The sequence below is a fragment of the Mustela erminea genome, chromosome 8, assembly GCF_009829155.1.
Source record: "Mustela erminea isolate mMusErm1 chromosome 8, mMusErm1.Pri, whole genome shotgun sequence".
NCBI classification, from domain to species: domain Eukaryota; kingdom Metazoa; phylum Chordata; class Mammalia; order Carnivora; family Mustelidae; genus Mustela; species Mustela erminea.
Window position 1 is genome coordinate 41,901,606 of NC_045621.1, and position 20,987 is coordinate 41,922,592.

The window sequence follows — 20,987 nt, forward strand, 5'->3', positions numbered from 1 at the left end:
CCCATTGGGCTACAGAGCCTTTGAAAGGTGCAGGGTGCTGCAAGCTTCAGATGCATACAAGATTTTAATGGCTTGATAGAAAAAAAAATGTAAACATCACTACTTTCATATTGATTATGCCTTGAAATGATAATATTCTTGATATGAGTTACATATGTCATATGTCATATGTCATTGTATATGTGTTACATACACATAAGAGTTTTATATTTTTATACATGATTTCATATTTTATAACATAGCATAGAGTAGATTATTAAAGTTAATTTCACCCAGTTCGTGTTACTTTTTAATGTGACTCCTGAAAAATTAAAATCACAGCTGTGGCTTGTCTTTGTGGTTCACATTATGCTGCTATTTGGACAGTGCTGGCCTGGAAGATCACTAAGAATCATTCCATTGATGGCAACATTTCCTAGAATATGTACCTGAGAACGCGAGTCCCAGGGGTGTTCTACACCAAAAGATTTCCTTGACTTAGGCAACTAAGTTTGAGACGCGCCCTCTAGGACCTCCCTCCCTTGAAGGTACACATTCACACAGAGGACCCTGCATAGTCATGTAATGAGAAGCCTTCCAACCCAGCACTCCCATACTTGTAGGCTTCCATCCTGCCCTTGCCCACCCCACAGAACGAGTGTTCCAGGGGACCGACGCTAAGATTGCCTCACCATGCCACCATGGGGAACACGAGCCCTTAGCAGCAAGAGAAGCCGGAGATGCGGCGTGAAACGCCACATGCGGAATTTATGAGGCTCCGTGGGAAAGCTGCAGAGGGGACGTGACGGCCCTGTTCCAGGTCACTGATGCTCAGGATCAGACCTAACGGCTGCAGAAGGATTGATGGAGGGACGGACGCCCGATCTCATCAGTCACCGACTAAATCATCTTCGTATCTTCATCACAGCCTGTTTTCCACGGGCCAGAAAATTCCTTAGGGAAGGGAGTGAGAATAATAAGACTTAAATACTCTGCTTTCCACCTGTTTGGTTCCCGGACTTATAACTGTGAATATTTCCACTCAATTAGCAAACTCCTATTTGCCTTCAGAGGCCAAGGCTCTGCGATGTCGGTGGTTTGTCTCTGTCCAATTGTCAACTGACGGTAGGAAGTTGGCTATATTCCTGTCTTCAGCATCTTTTCAGTGGGGTCCTGATTGTGGGAGGGGGCTTGAAAAGAATGGCAAGGGGACTGCCATTAGCATCAACTGATGCTTCTCTAGCCTGGGGACAGTAACCACCTCGGTCACCTGGAGTGACTTCTGTGTCCTGGGAGAATCACTTGAGTGGCCTCTCCTTAGGCATGGCCTTGGGAAAGCAGCAGCAGGACCCTCTTTAGTGTCTTAAAATGTCCCAATTTTGTTTCCTCCCAACATGCTCACATAGTCCATCTGCCCAACCAGGCCCTGCCGCCTCTCAGGAACCCCCGTCACACTGATGGTGCTCAGTGCAGTGAGACAGACCTTTCTCAGCATCACAGACAGAAACCAGTAAAAGGATTTTCTCTGCCCGCCATCCCCTGTCAGGAGCAACTTCACGCTCTATGCCGAAGCTGTCACACCACCCAACGTCTGCCTGAAGCACCTTCAGTGCAGGGAGAAGCCTGAGACCCAGAGTGTCTCAGAGGGTCACAAAGAGTATTACTGGGTGGCTGGGAATGGATGGGCCAAGGCCTCATAGGTGACCCAGCCGGGAGCCCTGCAGGGACCTCCAAGAGACTCCCTAAGATCTATTCCAGTACGTGGGTGGGGGAGCTTCTAAAGCTTTCTACCAGACTCTGGAACAAAAGCTACAAGGATGGTAGAAGTCTGCTTGTAACTTCCTTCTTCTGTCTTTGGGATGCAAAAGATAATTTTCTATATAACCTGTCCATGGAGATATCCATGTAAGAGGAAGGAAGGAAGAAAAGGAGGAAGAGTGAGAAGGAGGGAGGCAGGACAGGACAGAGGGAGGGAGGGAAGCAGGATTTTTGATAAATTTTCCTGTTTGAATCACTTCATTTCTGGGATGACCTTGTTTGACCTTGGTTGGGATTTTTAGCATAAAGTCTGAAAGAGCGTAGCAAGCTTGACATTACTTGCTTAAGAATGATGTTCTTGATGCATTAGTCTCCCCTGTCTGTTCAGAAGGTGAAATCATATGCCTCAGGGCTCTGCTGAGGAGCTCCCTTACCACCCCTGAGGCTCACCGGCAGGCGAGGTTCCCAGCACTACCTGGCAGGGAAGAGCCGATGCTGGAAGGTGTCCCCACTCCAGCCCTAAGATCAGAGCATGGAAATAGACAATACAGCAAGCCGGACCTGCCAAGCAGGGCAGGGAAGCTGGGAGAGCCAACGGCCCCCTTGCAGCAGGGCCAGACACACCAGGGAAGGCATGCCCCCCACCCCCGCTCCAGCTGCACAGGGTGTCAGCAAGCACTGACAGCCAAAGCCAGGGTCTGCTCCAAGAGCAGAGAGTCTCAGCTTCCCTCTCCAGGGAGCTTTTTGAAGCAGCACTGGCCTCTTGGTGAAGGGAGCCTCAAGGCTTGTGGACAACACGGGGAGTGGTGGAGGCCCCTTTTCACTTATAATAGAAGGGTTTTTCAGCTCTATCTTCAAGACAAGTATGACTGTAATTACTTGCCATTAACGATGCACCTGGAGGATAGTAATAGTAGTCAAGTTCTCCTTAGCTCAGGGAAGAGTTCTCCCAGCAGAAAAGGGAAAGAATCCGCTTTCTTCCACGAACGTCCCCTTCTCTTGCCGTCCAGCAGCCAGTGAGCTGTCCATGAGAGCAGTGAGCTCTTGGCTCACCGGAAGCAGTGGCATATTCCTCTTGAACCCCAGCCTTGTGGCCCGAGCTACGGAGAATGACAGTATAGAGGGGCAGGTGTGCCTTGCCCTTCACGGCCCCAACACCCAGAGAAACCACCCAGAGATGTTCTTTAAAACACTTTGCTTAAAAACCAAATAATGAAAATGTGGATGTTTAAAACCAGCACCGAAGCTCGTCCTTTGGTCTCATTAGGAAGTGTTGACTGGGGCGAAAGTGTGAAAGCATGGGGTGGGGGGGCGCGCAGGACAAGAATATGCAAAGATTTCACACCCCGGAATTGCACTGCAACTCTGCCCCCTCAAACACACACTGGAAGAAGTCTTCCAGAATCCTCATGTGCTCCAACCATGCCCCAGGCTCTAGCTCCCACAACTGTGTGCACCCAGACTGTTGAAGCTCCTTCTCATCCCCACTCCCGCCCCCAGGAGGACAACTTCTCAACTACACAGCCAGAAGCAGAACAGCAACAGGGGCCACTCTGTGGCCTGAGGAGGCATCAGCAGTTGGGAATGGAAGGCCAGGAACTGGCTTTGCAAACCTGGGACCCCTCCGTGTCACCCGATCTCGGTGTTTCCTCAACTCAGTGCTTGCCTCACGAAGGAGGTGTGTAAGTCCGCCATTAAGGGGCACATTAAGGATGAGCTCATTAGCTGACAAAGCACTGGGTAAGGGTTCTGCAGTGTTGTTATTTTTGAATTGTGACGCAAGGCATCATTACGGTTGGCTGTGTCAGCTTTAATGAGGTGCCTCATTAAGTCTAAGGATACACATTAACACCTGTCCAGGGTCGAGCTTCCGTGGGCACCAGCCATTCTGGGGCACTGGAGGAAACAGCAGCAGGCAGGGCAGGGTCAGGAGCCAAAATGCTAGAAATCATCCAAACACGTCCAAAGACCTCTCCACCTCCCATCTCCCCCCACCCCCAGACCCATTTTCCTGCTCTTTGCAGCAAAGCTCTCAGGAAGAGTTGTCCATGCATAGGCCTCCTGGCCTGCACCTGCCATGTTCTCTGCACCCCATACCACCAACATCTTCTCTTTACCACCAAATTCACCCTAGTCAAGGTCACTGATGACCTCCCATCGCCAATTCCAACGGCCAGCTGGCTCCTACGTGTGTTTGTCCTGCTCCAGTCTCATCCCTGGAGCATACAGCTCCTACAGAGACCAAACAGCCTTCTCCTCATCTCTGTGTGGTTGTCTCCTAAGCACCTCAAGCTTGCCTATCCACACTGAACTCATTCGAGGGCCTCATACCCATGGCTCCCCCAGCTAGTCCACAGCCGTGAGGGCCAAACTTTCCACCAGCTGGATCAGGCCAAGGCAATCATCTCCCCCTTGATTCCTCTTTCCTCTCCCTCCTCTCATCCAATCCACCAGAAAATCTTGTCAACCCACCTTCAAATGTATCCAGAATGTGAGCAACTGTCACCCCACCACTAGTACAACAGTCAGAAACACCCTGGCCTCCCCCAGACCTGTGACGCCTCCATGCCCATGTCCTGTCCATCCAAAAAGTTCCAGGGAACCTGGACAACAAAGGACATACAGAAGGACCAAAGGATGTCTAAGTTTCAGCTTGTTGTGCTGGTGATGACACCACGACAAGGCATTGACACATGTGGGTGCTTGTCCTTAGGACAGCCACTGAGGTGTCCCAGTAAGGATGCGGTAAGGGAGGAGACAAGCAGGCCCACCAGGGACCATCTTCCTCTTTGTGCGTCTTCTGGAAAGTGAGGCCGGCCAAGAAGGCTGACGTGTTCATAATGGTATTCTTATGTGTTGACCATTTATGAAGTGATTTAGAATAAGGAAAGTGCCTAAGGAAAACATGCTTTATCACGTGGCAGAGAAAAATCTAGAAACACCACAAGGATAAGCATCTGTCAACACGCACGGTAAGAGTTGAAGCAGAAGCTACTGTTGCGACCTGGGGAGCTCTGCAACAGATGCACATGTAAGGCTTCACCATCCGTTGTAGGCTTTCGTTTTTGCAAAGAAAAGGAGCAGCAAACTCAATCTGTAAGAATCTGCATGGAAGCGAGAGAAAATGAATTTCACTAATGTATGTAGGTTCTTGCTCATTTCACGAGCAAGGAAGAGAGTGTTACCACGGAGAGCTCCAGTATCACAGTTTAAACACATCCTGAGCTCAAAATGTGGGCTCCCAGCAAAGCAAATTATCACATTCTCAAGAGTCATCACCAGTGGGAAGTAGAGAGAAGCTGATAAATGTGTGAAGAGTTTAGAATGAACAGTTTGTCTCTCTGCTCAGAAGTTTATAAATAAAAAAGGGGAAATGAGATCTAGTCGTGTCCTTCCCTATGTGGGCGGAGCTCAGGAGACCAATCCCCAAGGTCTCATAGTTGGGCTGGTAAAAATCGGGAAGCATTTCCAAACCTTCCTTTCAAGAGCCCAGTCTTACCAACACCCACCCCTTCGCCATCCTGCCCTTCGTCCTGTGTCGCCATCTTACAAATGGCGGTTCCTTTTCCCATCAGGCTTTGGGGGAGCTTCTCCAGAGCCCCTGCCATCAGAGAGCACATCTCGGTCCCAGAGTAAAGGTAGGACAGCTCCTGCTCCTTCTGGCAGAGTGGGGTGAGAAAGAGGAACAGAATTCAGAAAGGGGTTTGGAGGATGGGGAAGTTGTGTTCAGCCACCAGGATACAGGCTGATGGCTTGGAGGAGCTGATGTTTGGATAGGGTCGTGAATGGTTGGGAATGCCAGAGCGGAAGAGGGGTTCCCTGGGAGCCAGACCAGCATGTGCAAAGGCCAGGGGTAGAAAAGCACACTTAGGGAAAAGTGGTTGTCTGGCCCGCCTGCTGGATAGTGTAAGGCACAGAGAGAGAGAGAGAGAAGGAGGAGGAAGGGTTCTAGAGCAAGGCCAGGCCAGGGCAGAAGAGGTCTTGAATGGCATTCTATTAGGATTTGAACTTGATTCAGAGTCTACAGGCCTCATTTGTTGGCAGCTCCTATCACAGACTGAGCATCACAGAGCTGTTCTCCTAAGGAAGCAAGACCCAGAGACTCCAGAAAGCCCATTTTCTGGCAAGGCTCTCATTGCCACATTTCTGGGCTCCCCCAGAGCCCAGCTCAGGGGCATGCAGTGGTTTCTTAGGCAAGACTCAAACTGAGCAGAAATCCTCTTCTCTCCTCCAAAGATGGTAAGTCATCCTATTTCAAGGCTTGACCACATCATTGGACATTTTTACGTCTAGGTGTCAGGCATAAAGGAAAGTCATGGCGGGCCCTCACCCTCCCCAGGAAGGGCACACTCACACGAAAGTGTGGGCCCAGCTGGTGGCATCCTGTGCTCCTCCTAATATTTCAGGACGTGAGGCTGCAGCAGGGCCCCTGGGATGGGAACAGCCACTACCAGAAGTGACCAGAAGTGACTTACTTTCTGCAGCAGCAAATTGTTTGATTATACCAGACGAACCCATGATACTGGATCAAAATTATCCAGTAAAGTAGAACTAATTATTCCGAGATTATGTTCCAGGTCAGCTTTGCAATTGTTGTATTTAAAATTGGCACATACGTGAAATCCAAAGGCAAACCCAAGGCACATTAGGCACGGTGGTCACCGTGAGGTGGGACATGTCTGGAGTAATATAAGTGCCACCAGGCAGACCTTCTGTCTACCACCCTGACTCTGGGTCCTGCAGCTTCCAAACAAACCAGTTTCCTCTTGTCTCACTCATGCTCATTCATGAGGCTGGATGGACAGACCCCCCCCCCCCCAACCTCCCATCAATGTCTCAGCTCTAGCAGAAATCCCAATTGGCTTTCACAGGCCTGCCTCCCTGGAAACGCTCCTTCTAGAGTCATGGGGCAGGCAGTCCCCAGCCAGAATCTACCAGAAGCCCACCTGTACCCCTCCTGCAGATCCAAACAGCCGCCCAATGCACCTTCGAACGCTTGCTTTGGCTTCTCCCATCTCCAGCCAGCTCAGCTCAGCACCTGCTCTGCCCAGGGCTTCCCCGAGGCAGCTCTTGACCCTGAATTGGTTTGGCATCATCACCCACACCTGCATGAGGAGTTTAGAAATGCAGATTTCTTGGCCCCTACTTCGTATGAGGTGGAGTTTGGGAATCATTCCTTTTGGAAGTATCCAGCTGATTCTGACCTCAAGTGGAACCTGTGAGCCCTGGCCACCCTGGGGATCCCAGCTTCCATGTTCTGTGCTACAAAAATGCAGCATGACCTCCTTCCTTTGTTCTTCAACACATACGTCTTGAGTAATTTCCTAGGACCAAGGGCTGTGCTGGGTGCAGAGGGGCTGGGGGAGGGGATTTATGAGAAATTAAGAAGACATGCGCTCTGGAATGAGAAAGTTCACTGTCCATTACAAATAACAGATATATGAATAAATCATTGTTGTCCGCTGTGAACAGGTCTCCCTTAAAATGAGTGTCCAAGTTCCCATCAGAGCAAAGGAGAGGCTAATCCTTCCTGAAAGTCAAAGGTGACTGCCCAGAGCTGCATCTTGCTGGACCAGCAGACCAAACAGGTAAGAGAGGGGTCATCCATCACCCCAACCTGTTTTCTTCTATACCATCCTTTTCCAGGATTACAAGCGTGGCCATTTTAAGGCTGTGCCATAATTTATAAAAATCAGTCTCCCGTTATTGCACATGTAGTTTACTTCCAGTTTTTTTCCTATTGTAAACATATGGCAGCCTTGAAGAATTAAAAATGTTTCCCTCAGGAAAATTCCACAACATCCAATTCCCCTGTCAGAATACTGGGTTTGAAACAAAAACAAAACAAACAAAACAACAGCAACAAAAAAACCTTGTGTCAATTTTTAAAGGTGAAAATTTGATTACTACTTTTTTTTCCCAAAAAAGTTTTATTTATTTGATAGAGAGAGAACACAAGCAGGGGGAGCAGCAGGCAGAGGGAGAGGGAGAAGCAGATTCTCCAATGCAGGAGCCCGATGCCGAACTCGATCCCAGGACCCTGGGATCATAACCTGAGCCCAAGGCAGCTGCTTCACCAACTGAGCAACCCAGGTGCCCCAGATTATTATTTTAATTCTATACCTAAAAATATTAATAAAGAAGTACTTTAAAAAATATTGGGTGTGTTATAATGAGCACTGGGTATTACATAAGACCAGTACCCCTGAAACAAATTATACATTATATGTTAATTAATTGAATTTAAGTTAAAAAAATAAACTTAAAAAAATAAAATGTAAAACATTTAACACAAGGTAAAAGCAAAATTTATTGGCGGGGCTCCTGGGTGGCTCAGTCTGTTGAGCATCCGACTTTTGGTCTCAGCTCAGGTCATGATCTTGGGGTCCTAAGATCGAGCCCCACATCAGGCTCCATGCTCAGTGGGGAGTCTGCTTGAGATTCTCTCTCTGTTCCTCTTCCTCTGCCCCTCCCCCTGCTTGCTTGCACTCTCTTTCTCACTCAAATGAATAAATAAATAAAATCTTTATAAACATATATTTATTGGCAATTTTTAAGTCTTCTTTTGAGAATCTTACTTGTCTTTTGTCTACTGTAGTGTTTGCCTTTTTCTTACTGACTTCAAAGAATTTTTTAATCTTGTAAAAATATTGACCCTTTATTACATGTAGGAAATATATAGATTGGAAATTCTCTTAATTTCTTGGTCACCTTTTATTTTTGCATAGGATGTGTTTGGGGATGGGATACTGAAGTCATCTTCTGCAGAGTAAAACCTACCAATATTTGGCTTTTACGATTTCTGCTTTGGGTGGTCGTATCTCATTGCTGAATTACATATTTAATCTGCTATGTATTTAACAGCTCCTGCTACATTGCCTCATATTTTATGTTCTATCTGTATGTAGTGTAATTAAATACTGATTGAATCTGTTCTTAAAGGGCTGTTTCCAGGGCATCGATTTTTTTTGTGATGATATAGGAAGCAGTTGGTGCTCAGAGGAACCTATCATCCTACAAAATGAAAAACTGGCTCCTGCTTTACAGGCAGGTTCCACTCGAGCGTCCCTTCCAGCAGCTACAGCAACTGTCATTAAAGAACACGTGCCTAAACCACTCAGCCTAGCAGAAGCGTTGTCCTTCTCTTTGAAGGCCCTCTTCATCCACTTGCCTTTCTCCTAAGAATTTCAAGCTCAGCTTCCTTTGCTCTTCCTTTGTTCATTCCCAAAGCGTGGCCCCTGGAGCAACAGCATCAACCAGGAGCCTGTTAGTAATGCCAGTTCTCGGGCCCCACCCCAGACCTACCAAGTTAGACTTTCTGGGGTTGGGGCCCTCATGGCTGAAGCTTGGGGACCATTGCTTTGCATCATCTTGTGAAAATGTTCAAATCATTCTCTCCGGGTCAACCATTGCTTGTGAGCTCTAGACCCACACACTAACCCCCTCCCCCCACACACACACAAGATATCCCCTTTTTTGATATCTCTCAGGGACCTGGACTCCACACGTGAAAATAATGTCATCTTTGTGTCTCCCCCCAGCCCTACCCTGTCCCCCCAGCTCCATCATGACCTCTCTCCATGAATAGCACCCCCACTCTGCCCTTCTTTCTAGGTTCTGCTCACACCTCCCATTCCCATGAGTCCTGCCCATCCCTGTTCCCAAAAATAGCCCCGTCACCCACCTCACCCCTCTCCCCACCGCCCTTACCCCGCCGCTTTCTCTTCCCATAACACCAGCCACCTTCTACCTACTCACCTGATCGCCATGTTCAGTGTCTGTTGTCTGTCTAGAATGGAACATCCACAAAGGAGGGGTCTTTGTTTGGTTCACTGTGTACCCCAAGCGTCCAGAGTAATGCCTGCCACATCAGAAACATTCCTTAAATATTTAGATGAATGAATGAATGAATCTATTTAAGTCCGTCCACTTCACTCACATGCTTATCGTGTTAAGTCAGACTTGGAACGATGACTACGGCATGACTTCATGAGTTTCACAATCTATTGCTGAGTGGAAGAGTAGATGATAGAACCCTGTGCTTAGTAAGATCGCCTTTGTTTGCAATGTGCGTGCATCGACGCTATGTGTGCGCGACGACATCCAGCAGGAAAGTCACCAGCACATCTGAGTGAGTGCCTTCTGGTGATCTCATTCACACCTCCACCTCCCGCATGCAGGTTTCAAGCTGCTGGTCACACCCACCTGCCAAACCCAGATAAATCCTACGTCCAGAACCTCAGCAGCGGCATCTTGTCACCTCCTTTAGCGAACTCATGCTCTACACCCTTGTTTCCTTCAGGTTCTCTCCTTCCTCCCAGCATGCCCTCCTCCACCTCCCCCAGCCCTCCCCTCCAGCTCCCTGGTCTCATCCCCTACCTCTCACCTGCACCAGCCTCTCGAATGCCAGCCTTTCCTGGGACCTCAACCCACGACTCAACATTTTTCCTGGAAAAGCCCGTTCTCACTGCTCTTGCTGTGTTGTTCTTCCCGATGAATTTTATGATCAAACAGCTCAATTCCTGTAAAAGAAACAAACTAAAAACGGTGGGTATGTTTGCTGGGATTATGTGACCTGTATAACCTAATAGGTAAAATCATTTTCTGTTCAAGCACGTGTGTGTGTCTCTCCATGTGTTTGAGTTATGCTCCTGTTTTAGCTCTTATAGTTTTCTCCAGGCAGGTTTGAGGCATTTCTTGAGTTTATTTAGCTGTTGTATTTTCCTCTTTGCTCTCGTGCTGGATTTTCTCTCCTGTTATATCATTTGTATTACTTGTATATAAAGGGATTAAGATAGATAGATATCAATATATACATTGAGGAAAACTATAATATATATAATGTATACATTGATACATACAATATATACTATATATACATATATATACTTTCATTTCATAAGTGGCTACTTAACTAAGTTCTCTTTTTTATGGCTTTTCCATCAACTATTTCATGTTTTCCAGATATATAAGCATATCCTTTACAAATAGAGAATGTTTCAGTTTTTCCTTCTAATACAAATGCCTTTTATTGTTTTCCCTTGTCAAAATGCATGGACCGGTCATTGCAGTGTCGTTAAATAACAGTGAAAACAGAGGGCATACTTGTCTTATTGTTCCCTTTAATGGGAAATCCTCACATGTTTTCTGATTAAGGAAGGTGCTAGTCTGGGGCCTGAGATATAATATTTTTATTAAGAAAGTATCCATGAAGTCCGATTTTATTAAGTAGATATTGTCTTTTGTCAAACTCTTTGTTTTATGACATCTTTGGAGATGACTTTTACACTTTTACCCTTATTTCTATTAACATAATGGATTATATTAATGGGTTTCTTAATATGGACTCAAACCTCACTGTATTTGTTGAATTATTATTGGTGGTAACAAATCATCCCAGAACTTAATGGCTTAAAATAATAATGAACACGTATTTTCTCATAGTTTCTCCTTTTTAAAGATTTATTTATTTGAGAGACAAAGAGAGCGGGAGAGCATGCATGTGAGTAGGGGGGATGGTGCGGAGAGGGGCAGAGGAAGAAATTCTCAAGTAGATTCCTTGCTGAGCATGGAGCCCAACGAGGGCTCAATGTCGTCACCATGAGATCACGACCTGAGCCGAACAAAGAGTAGGATGCTCAACCAACTGACCCCCCGCCCAGGCATCTCTATTTTCTTATCGTTTCTGAGGGTCAGAAATTGGGGAGGGGCACCTGGGTGGCTCAGTGGGTTAAGGCCTCTGCCTTCAGCTCAGGTCATGATCCCAAGGTCCTGGGATTGAGCCCCGCATTGGGCTCTCTGCTCAGCAGGGATCCTGCTTCCTCCTCTCTCTCTGCCGGCCTCTCTGCTCAGCAGGGATCCTGCTTCCTCCTCTCTCTCTGCCGGCCTCTCTGCCTACTTGTGATCTCTGTCTGTCAAATAAATAAATAAAATATTAAAAAAAAAAAGAAATTGGGGAGCAGGTTGTCCATGTTAACTAGACATTAATCCTCAAAAGCTATTAACATTACGCACACACACACAGAGTTGGGTATTATGCAACTCCTGTTGGAAGAATATATCATCACCTGTTAAGGAACTGAACTCCCATTTAATCAAAACTTGACCCAACTACCAATTAATTTATAATAAATATACAGAAGACAAAAGAACATCGTAGGGACATCATAGGGAAACAGTCAGCAAATTACAGACCACAGGAGATGCTGTGTGACAAACAGTCTAGTTTTCTAAATGTAAATTGTAAAGAAAAGAGAGACAGAGACTGGGAGAGAGAGAGATGTGAGAAACAGCTATAAGTAAAAACAGATGTGACAGACTCAGTATTCAACCACAACGTACGGATCTTGTGTGGATCCTGACTCAAAGAAAACATTAAAAAATAATAATAAGGAGCCACACCTGGGTGGCAGAGTCAGCTGAATGTCTGATTCTTGGTTTTGGCTCAGGTGGTGATCTTAGGGTCTTGAGATCGAGCCCACGTCAGGCTTTGTGGTCAGCATGGAATCGGCTTGAGACTCTCTCTCCCTCTCCTTCTGCCCCTCCCACTCATTCTCTCTCTCATAGAAACAAATCTTTAAAAAACAAATAAATAACACTTTAAAAATGAGGAAACAGAAATTCGATCAGTAGCTGACTGTATTCATATTAAGGAACCATTGTGAATTTTTTTACTATAATATTCATATTTTGATTTTTTAAAATTTTTCATCTTTTAGAGAGACTTACTGAGCTGTTAATGGAGGATGGGATACAATGTCTGGAATCTATTTCAAAATTATATGAGAGTGAGAGGTGGAAGGAAGTACAGGAACAGCTTTGTTGGCCGTGACTGGTCATTGTTGAATTTGGTTAACAGGCACAAGGTTTCATCACCTTCCTCTTCGTGATTTTGTGTGTATGTGACATTTTACCATCTCAAAGATTTTTAAACATCCTGATACATCATTTTCTTCTATTCTGAGCTGCTCCTTCTCTTGAAAGCCTTATTTCAATGATGGCATCCCCTTCCCCCCATGGACCTGAACCAGAAAGCTGGGGAGACAGCCAGTTCTCTCTTCTCTGCCTCGCTCTGCAGGGTCCATCGAGTTCTGTGTCCTGATGTTTTATATCACCCACATTTTTTTATGGAGGTGAAATTCACATAACCATTTTGATGCGTACCATTCAGGGGCACTTAGTGTATTCACAGCCTTGTGCAACCAACCCGCACCCCCTCTAGTTCTCAACATTTCATCACACCAGAAAAACACTCTGTACCCATTAAGGACTCACTCCTCATTCTGCCCTCCCCCCAGCCACTGGTAACCTCGAATTGGTGTCCTGTCTCCATGGATTCGCCTGTTCTGGACGGGCCATAGCAGAAGAAGCATGCAGTCGGAGCCTTTTGTGTCTGGCTCCTTTCGCTTAGCATCAGGCTGTCAGGGTTCATCCTAGCCATAGCATGCGTCAGTCCTTCCCCTACATTTTTATTAATCTTTGCATTTCTTTCCATTGCCTGCACCAATGCTTTACTTCAGGGCATCCATCTCTCTTTCCCAGGCCGTCTGATCACGCCACGCCCTCCACTGTCTGAAACGACCTCCCTGCCTCCCCAACCCATTTTCCCCAGCGCAGCCACAGCAATCATACATTTCACCAACACTGTCCACTCCCCACGTTAGCCACCTGCCCGTCCTCCAGGCTTCACTCCTAGGTCCCCTTCACTCAGGCCCCTCCGACCCGCATTGTTGTTTCTTCTCTCTCGTTCCTTGATCACATTCCTTCTGACCACTGTGACGTGGAACACGCTCCTTGTCACGGTCACTGCAGCATTGCTTTCTCTAGCCGGACACCAGGAACCACCAAAAAGCCCTTCCAGGGAGGAAGGGGTGGCGTCATAATGTGAAAGCCACTGGAGCAAATGTCACTGGGCTGAAGAACCTGGTACCAGGGGCTCCCTGATGTGAATCATCGCTTCGAGAGCACTCTTGCCCAAATGAGGGACCGGACCCTAGTGCCAGGACAAACTCAGCCGAAGGGACATTCTACAGAACACCTGGCCTGTATGCCTTGCCACATGTGAGTGTCGTGAAACACCCGGAAAGGATGAGGGGCAGCTCCAGATTCAAGGCTTCACAGAGGCGGGACAGTCAGGTGAGATGAGAGACCCTACACCAGACCCTGAATCAGAAAAAAAAAACAAAAACAAAAAACTGGGAGGACTTACTGGGACAACCGGTGGAATCTGAAGGTGGACCGAACATGAGACAGCAGTGTTACACGGATATTAGGGACTATTTTGGGTTTGTTTTTTTTTTTAAGATTTTATTTATGTATTTGCCAGAGAGAGAGAGCACAAAGAGGCAGAGCGACATGCAGAAGGAGAGGGGAAAGCAGGGTCCCTGCTGAGCAGGAGCCCGATGAGGGGCTCAATCCCAGGACCCTGGGATCATGACCTGAGCCTAAGGCAGAGGCTTAACTGACTGAGCCACCCAGGTGCCCCTAGGGACTGGTTTTATAAACAATGGTTACATTGTGTCCACTGTGTTAAGGCCTAATTTTCTGACCACCCCCCAGTCTGCAGAGCAGGGCACTTGGGATAAGTCTGTTAATGCCTAACTTTGATTTTAGTAAGGACTAGTGTGCCTTGACATGATCTAACCCCATAAGCCATCCCACACGGGGCATGCTGTGGTCTCCCCTCACGATGGGAGTCTCTGAGAGTTTCCAGAATGAGGTCACCTAAACTCCAGGGCCCATAGAAGCCCACCCCCACCTCTCTACCTTGCTGGGCCCAGCCTGCTGTTTCTTTCTCAGCCTCTCCCCTGGGGAGCTGCCGAGGGGAACCAGCCCCCAGCCCAGCTGTGTCGGGCACACAGAGGGCATTTTTGTGCCCTGTCGAGGCTGGACATGACCAGCGTGGCAATCAGGGCTTCGACATGCGACTCCCCCTCTCCCACCGAATTCCCTGGCCTGATCTGGTCCAGGGCCCGCTCACACGGCTTTTCTGATTTCCCAGCCATTGTTCCAGGCTGGGCGGAAGAGAGGCTTCCCCGAGGCTTCCTGGCGTCCGGGAATGTATAATGAAGTCACCAGCCTGCGAAAGAAAAGGCCTCTGTTTCTCGGGGTGATGGGGCTCGATTCCGGGACGTGCGTTATGCTGCTCCATCTTCAGAAATAAAGTGGGGACTGTTAGGAACACGTCATCTGGCCTGGCAGCCCTGAGAGGGGACACTGCATTTCGTGCTCTGTGAGTTCCCTTTCACTTTCCTATCGGCTGCGTGGCTGCGTGCCCGAACGGTGGGCCGTCGCTCTTCTGCCAAGACGGTGTGAGCCACTGGCTTAGAGAAGCCCCGATTTGCACCTTCCTCCAGGCCTTACGAGCCAAGAGGCCAGAGGATCCGCTGGGGCAGAGGACCTCCTAGAGGCTCTCAGGGCCCGCAGAGGCTCTTAATCTAAGCCCAGACGACGACAAGAGAGGTCACCCTGTCTTGGCTCCCGCGTAGGCCGCCACGGGAGCTGTGAGCACAAAGCGGGGATCGTGGTCATGATGAAACCATCAGGACAGGCTCTGGGGGCTCACGCCACGCCCGCTAGACAAAGCCAGAGTCAGGGCCAGGCCAGGTCTTGGGGGCACAAAGCGTGCTGCCCAGCCCAGCGGAGTGAGAGTGGCTGAGAATCCGCCGAATGAGAATCCACCGGCCAAACCAAGGGCCAAACCCCACAGCAGCTGTCAAGGAAAGGGAAGGTCCAAACCTGGGAGTCTGAGGTGGTCTCACTCAGTTTCTCAACTCGAGCTGGGGCCATCACGAAGTGAATCTGTTAGTTCCAAATCCTGGTTTCCCAAACCAATCAGGGGGAGGGGGAACCCTCCAAAGTTCTGGAACCTTCATTATGGGAAGAACTCCTGAGGCGCCACTTGAGCTCATGAAATTAGAACCCACACGTGGCCCTTACAACAGCTTCACCAGCTTTTTCTGGGGTGTGGGGAGAACAGAACCCTATTAACTATTTTAAAAGTATGTCCTTGTCTCATTTTACTTATTTAATTTGTTCCCTTTACATTCCTGTTCTAACCACCCCATTAAGGCAGCCTTGCCCATGGGTGACTATGCATCTTTGAATTTAAATGTATCTTTGAAAAGTGCATATTTCTTGGTGCGTACCGCTATTTTGATTTCTATAAACAAGGTTGCCTTGACCAACTGGCTCTTCTGTTGCTCCTGCTGCTCCGAGTGCTTGAGATAAACCCATGCTGCTTAGCGAGCATCTCCACTGTTTCCAAGCACTGCTCAGAGCTCCGTGGTGTGTGTGTTTCCCTCTGGTTGTACCTCTATCCCCGAAGGGTTGGGAGTTCCAGATGCTTCCATCCCCCCCACACCCAGCAGACATAGACACACATACATATAGACACACATGCACATGCACACGCACATGCATACACAGAAACACATACAGTTCGTGTGTGACTCTGTGTGTGTGTGTGTGTGTGTGTGTGCGTGCCCAGAAGTAGGATTCCTTGGTCATACTGGGAATAACCCAGGTTCATCAATTGATGAACCCTGAACTGATGACAGACCTGGAGTCCATCAGCTGAATCCGCCAGATGGCCCCCCACCAAGGATACGTCCATCTACACTCCCACCACCAATGCGCAAGGGCCCACACACCGCATGTTCCAGAGTTAACGTCATCCTGCTTCTACTTTCCTAATTTTTGCTGGTCTCGTAGATTTAAAGTGAAGACTCACTATAGTTTGAATTTGCTTTTTTTCGAGATTTTATTTATTTATTTGACTGAGAGAGAGAGACAGGGATAGCAACAGAAAGTATAAGCAGGGAGGAGAGGGAGAAGCAGTCTCCCCACTGAGCAGGGGAGCCCAATGTGGGATCTAATCCCAGGACTCTGGGATCAAGACCTGAGCTGAAGGCAGATGATTAACTGACTGAGCCACCCAGGTGCTCCAACATTACAAACTTCTTATCTCACTTTTACATATTTTTCTCACTTTATGATGCACCTTTCTCATTACATATTTTTAATGTTTCTGTTGAGGTATAATTGACATATAACATTAATTTCAGGTGTGTAACATAGTGATTCAATATATGTGTGTATTGCAAAGTGATCACCACAATAAGTCTGGCTAACATCCATCACTATACATTGTTAAAAAAGACTCTTCTTTGTGAAGGACTTTTAAGATCTACTCTCTGAGCGACTTTCAAAAATACAGTATAGTATCATTAACTGCCGTCACCATGCTGTATGCTACATCTCATGACATATTTATTTTATAACCGACAGTTTGTACTTTTTGACTTCCTTCACCCCTTCTGCCCACCCCCACCCCTGCCTCTGGCAATCGCCAATCTGTTCTCAATGGTGTACTTTTTTGTAAACAACTTAACTGAGATACAAGTCACATATTGTACAATTAAATTGTGTCATTCAATGGTTTTCAGTGTATTCATAGTTGCGCAACCATCACCACAATCAATTTTAATAACATTTCCATTATCCCCCAAAGAAGCCATGTATCCACTAACAATTCTCCCCACTACCCCCACCCCCGAAGCACCCAGCCCTTAAGCAACTGCTGATATCCTTTCCATCTCCATAGATTTGCCCACTCTGGATATTTCATATAAATGGAATCCTACAACATGTGGTCTTTTGTGTCTGGCTTCTTTCACTTAGCAACATGTTTTCAAGGTTCATTTGTCTTAAAATGTGTGTCAGTACTTTGTTCTTTATTACCAAACAATGTGTATGGCTAGACCACGTTCTGCTTATCCATTCATCAGTTGATGGACATTTGGTGTTGTTTCCACTTAGTGGTTATTACGAATGATGCTGTTGTGAACATTTGTGCTTACAGAATTTTGTGTGGACATATGTGTTTCCTTCTCTTGGGTATTTACATTAAGAGTGGAATCATATGGTGACTCTACATGTAACATTTTCAGGAACTGCGAAACTGCTTTCCATGGTAGCTGCGCCATTTTACATTCCCACCAGCCATATATGAACATCCCCATTTCTTCACATCTTGCCCACATTTGTTGTATCCGTCTCCTCTATTACAGCCATCCTGGTGGGGTGGAGCACTATCTCCACCAACGGCGCTGAGCATCTTGTCGTGTGCTCCTGACCATGTGTATATCTTCGTTGGAGAAATGTCTATTCAGATCCACTGTCCATTTTCAACTTGGTTTATCTTTTAACTGTCGAGTTATGCAACTTCAGTGTACTTTTTGGACCAAAAGGATAAACCGTTACTTTGATGTAATCACAACAGGCTTATTTTGTTTGAGTTTTGCCTTACATATGGTCTGTGATCCATTTGTGGAACGTTTCTCCTCTTCTCGATCTGCACCTCTGTGTTAATTTGCATTGGAGTTCCTGTAGGACTTGGATCATTGGTGCCCTCCAGTTTTCTAGGTATCCCATAATATAGCCAAGGAGAAACTGCTATGACTTTATGGCTAATGCTCTCCTACCAAGAACTCTTTTGATGGGGCCAGTTGTTTTAGTTGGCCAAATCTGTCTTCAAATAGCTGGGGTCCTAAGTCATGGTTTAGGGACTTATGTAAAGCATGACTTCAGTGAACCAGCGCCTTGAGATGGCAGCTCTGGTTTCATGTCACGAAGGTTCATGCCCTCCTCCAATGAGCCTGAAACCACGCTTTTCCTGGGGGCCCTGAGTGTCCCCAGCTGGTGTGGATATCAGAGAAGCAGGGCTGCGTATATACAGTCTGGATAGTGATGCGTCCCTGTGTGGTCTAGCATCATCTGTCTTTTTATGGATGCAGTATCCAGGTGCTAGGACGTACCTGGCTGGACAGCTGAGGATAACATACCACCCAAGCCTCAAGATTAAGAAAATGTTACACTTTACAACTGTGTCACTGTATACAATTTTATTTTATTATGTTTATTAATCACCATACAGCACGTTATTAGTTTTTGATGTCGTGTTCCATGATTCATTGTTTGCCTATAACACACAGTGCTCCATACAATACAATTTTAAAAGAACATGTACTTATTGCACTAAACCCTTAGTGCCTTCTGGTGAAATAGTCAAAGCCCTGTATTGTAATTTTCCCCATTTTAAAGGTGGAGAAACTGAGTGCAGAGGTGGTATGTGATTGCCTGTGACCCCAGAGCTCATGAGTGGTGGGTAGAGCTTAGGAAAGACCCCAGCTTTCTCACCTACACTACATAACTGCATTGGTCTGCTAGGACCACCATGACAAGACACCCCAGGGGCTTAAACAATAGACCTTGACTTCTCATCATTCCAGAGGTTGGAAGTCCAAGAGTAAGGTCCAGCAGAGTTTGGTTTCTGGTGAGAACCCTCTGCTTGACTTGTGGATGGCCACTTTGTCCTCCCATAGCCTTTTCTCTGAAGGTGCATGGAGAGGGGAGAAGGGAGAGAGGGAGAGAGTGCACTGGTGTCTCTTGTTATAAGGACACATCCTATCAGATCAGGGCCCCTCCTTTATGATCTCATTTAACCTAAATTACTTCCTAAAAATTGCATATCCAAATTCAGTCACACCGGAGGTCTTACTCTTTAACATGCGAATCTGGAGGAGACAGGATTCTGCCCTTGGCAATATTATAACAAATTGCTGCAAACTTAGTGGGTGAAAACAACACAATGGTACTATGTTGCAGTTCTGGAGGGCCCAAATCAAGGTTTCACTGGGTTTCAGCAGAGCTGCATTCCTTCTGGAAGCTTCCAAGGGGAAGCCATCTCCTTGTCTCTTGCAGTTCCTAGGGGCCACCTGTACTCCCTGGCTCATGGTCCTTCCTCATGCTGCTCCAGCCTCTCATGCTCTGTCCTCACATCTCCTTCTCCCGACTCCGATGTCCTGCTTCCCTTGTATAAGGACCTCATGATGACCTTGAGCCCGCTCAAGTACTTCAGGATACCATTACCATCCCTAGATCCTTAACTCAATCCTATCTGCAAAGGGCCTTTTGCCAGGTAAGGTGACATTCACAGGTTCCAGGGATTAAGAAGTGACCTCTTTGGGAGCGTATTCAGCCCCCAATGTTCACTTAACTCCCCTAGATTGCATCTTCCTTTCTATAAAATGAGGAAGTAGAACAAAAAGATTCCTAAGACCCTTGCAGACTCTCTCCCGCTGTGGCTCGTGGTTAGCCTGCTCAGAAGAGCAATTTCTGGTTTGCTTCATGTATAGCTGTCACCTGCTGGCCATGCTCCCCTAGCTTGGAGCACAAATGAGGTTACATATCTGTTAGATCGTAGCGCTTCTCCTCCTCTTTCTTAGAACAACTCTCTCTCTCAAAACTTCAGCTCATCAGCATTATTTTCCAATTTTAGGAAAACCAAAATGAACTCATTTTGCTCAAATATTAGGCAACATTGCATTTTTCAGAATTTCTCACTTTTTCTTCAGAAATTAATCAGATTGGGTATGCATCCATTCATTCATTCCACAGATATTTACTAACATCTGTGTGCCAAGTACTGTGCTACTTTGCAAGGATGCTCCTAAGTCAACATGTGGAAGTAAGAAAAAAAAAAAAAATGGGGATTCAGGACACCTGTTTCCTGTTGCCTGGATACCTCATCTATAAAAAGATAGATGATGGTAATGATGACACTAGATCACGTAAGGACTCATCACTATTCAGGACACCTTCAATTCTGAAGATGGCAGGAAACACAGTTCAAATGAAGAGACTCCAGTGAAAAGCTCCCTGCCTTGTCCAGAGGTGTGGGCAGGGTTAAGGGACCACCCAAGGGATGATGGGGAACCCAGAGCCCTGTTACAATGGCCAGTGCTACCATCCCCAGGGACAAGGGAACCAGGTGAGACTTGGAACCACAGAGGTGGGAGCTGTCATCACAAAAAGTCAGAGCTACGGTCAGAGATGAGGTGTCAAAGTAGACAGTGGGTGGGTGGCAAGAAGTACCCCAACTCGTCTCTCTTCCTGCCCATTCATTTTATGCCAGTGATCAAAGCCAACCAGAAGGGACCCCTGGAGATGCAGTCATGGGAGTTAGTCTCTGGGGGCACAGAGAAGGCAGAGAAAAGCTGAGAGCGGATCTTGCTAGGGTGGGTCGAGGGAGAGAACCAGGGAGAACCAGCTTTCCTGCAAGTCACTCAGCAGCTCTGGTTTTTGTTTCACTCACCTAAAAATGAACCAGAGAACTGGAGTCTACTAGGTGAAGGGTCGTATCCCCATTTATTTCAATTTTAATAATCTATGGTTCGAGCTACAGACAT

General features: G+C 46.9%; 1 long non-coding RNA gene across 5 annotated transcripts; it reads right to left on the bottom strand.

Moving 5' to 3' along the window:
* Positions 1 to 271: 271 nt before the first annotated feature.
* LOC116597481 lies at positions 272 to 15,563 on the bottom strand. 5 transcript variants are annotated; one of them, XR_004288633.1, is made up of 4 exons: positions 15,475 to 15,563; positions 10,124 to 10,259; positions 9,496 to 9,598; positions 272 to 933 (listed from the first exon to the last, which is right to left on the bottom strand). It is a non-coding gene; the product is annotated as an uncharacterized LOC116597481 (long non-coding RNA). The 5 variants fall into 5 exon arrangements; XR_004288631.1 differs by lacking the exons at positions 10,124 to 10,259; positions 15,475 to 15,563 and adding an exon at positions 4,709 to 4,841 and having other exon boundaries at positions 9,496 to 9,660; XR_004288632.1 differs by lacking the exons at positions 9,496 to 9,598; positions 10,124 to 10,259; positions 15,475 to 15,563 and adding exons at positions 4,709 to 4,841; positions 6,213 to 6,347.
* Between the last annotated feature and the right edge of the window lie 5,424 nt (positions 15,564 to 20,987).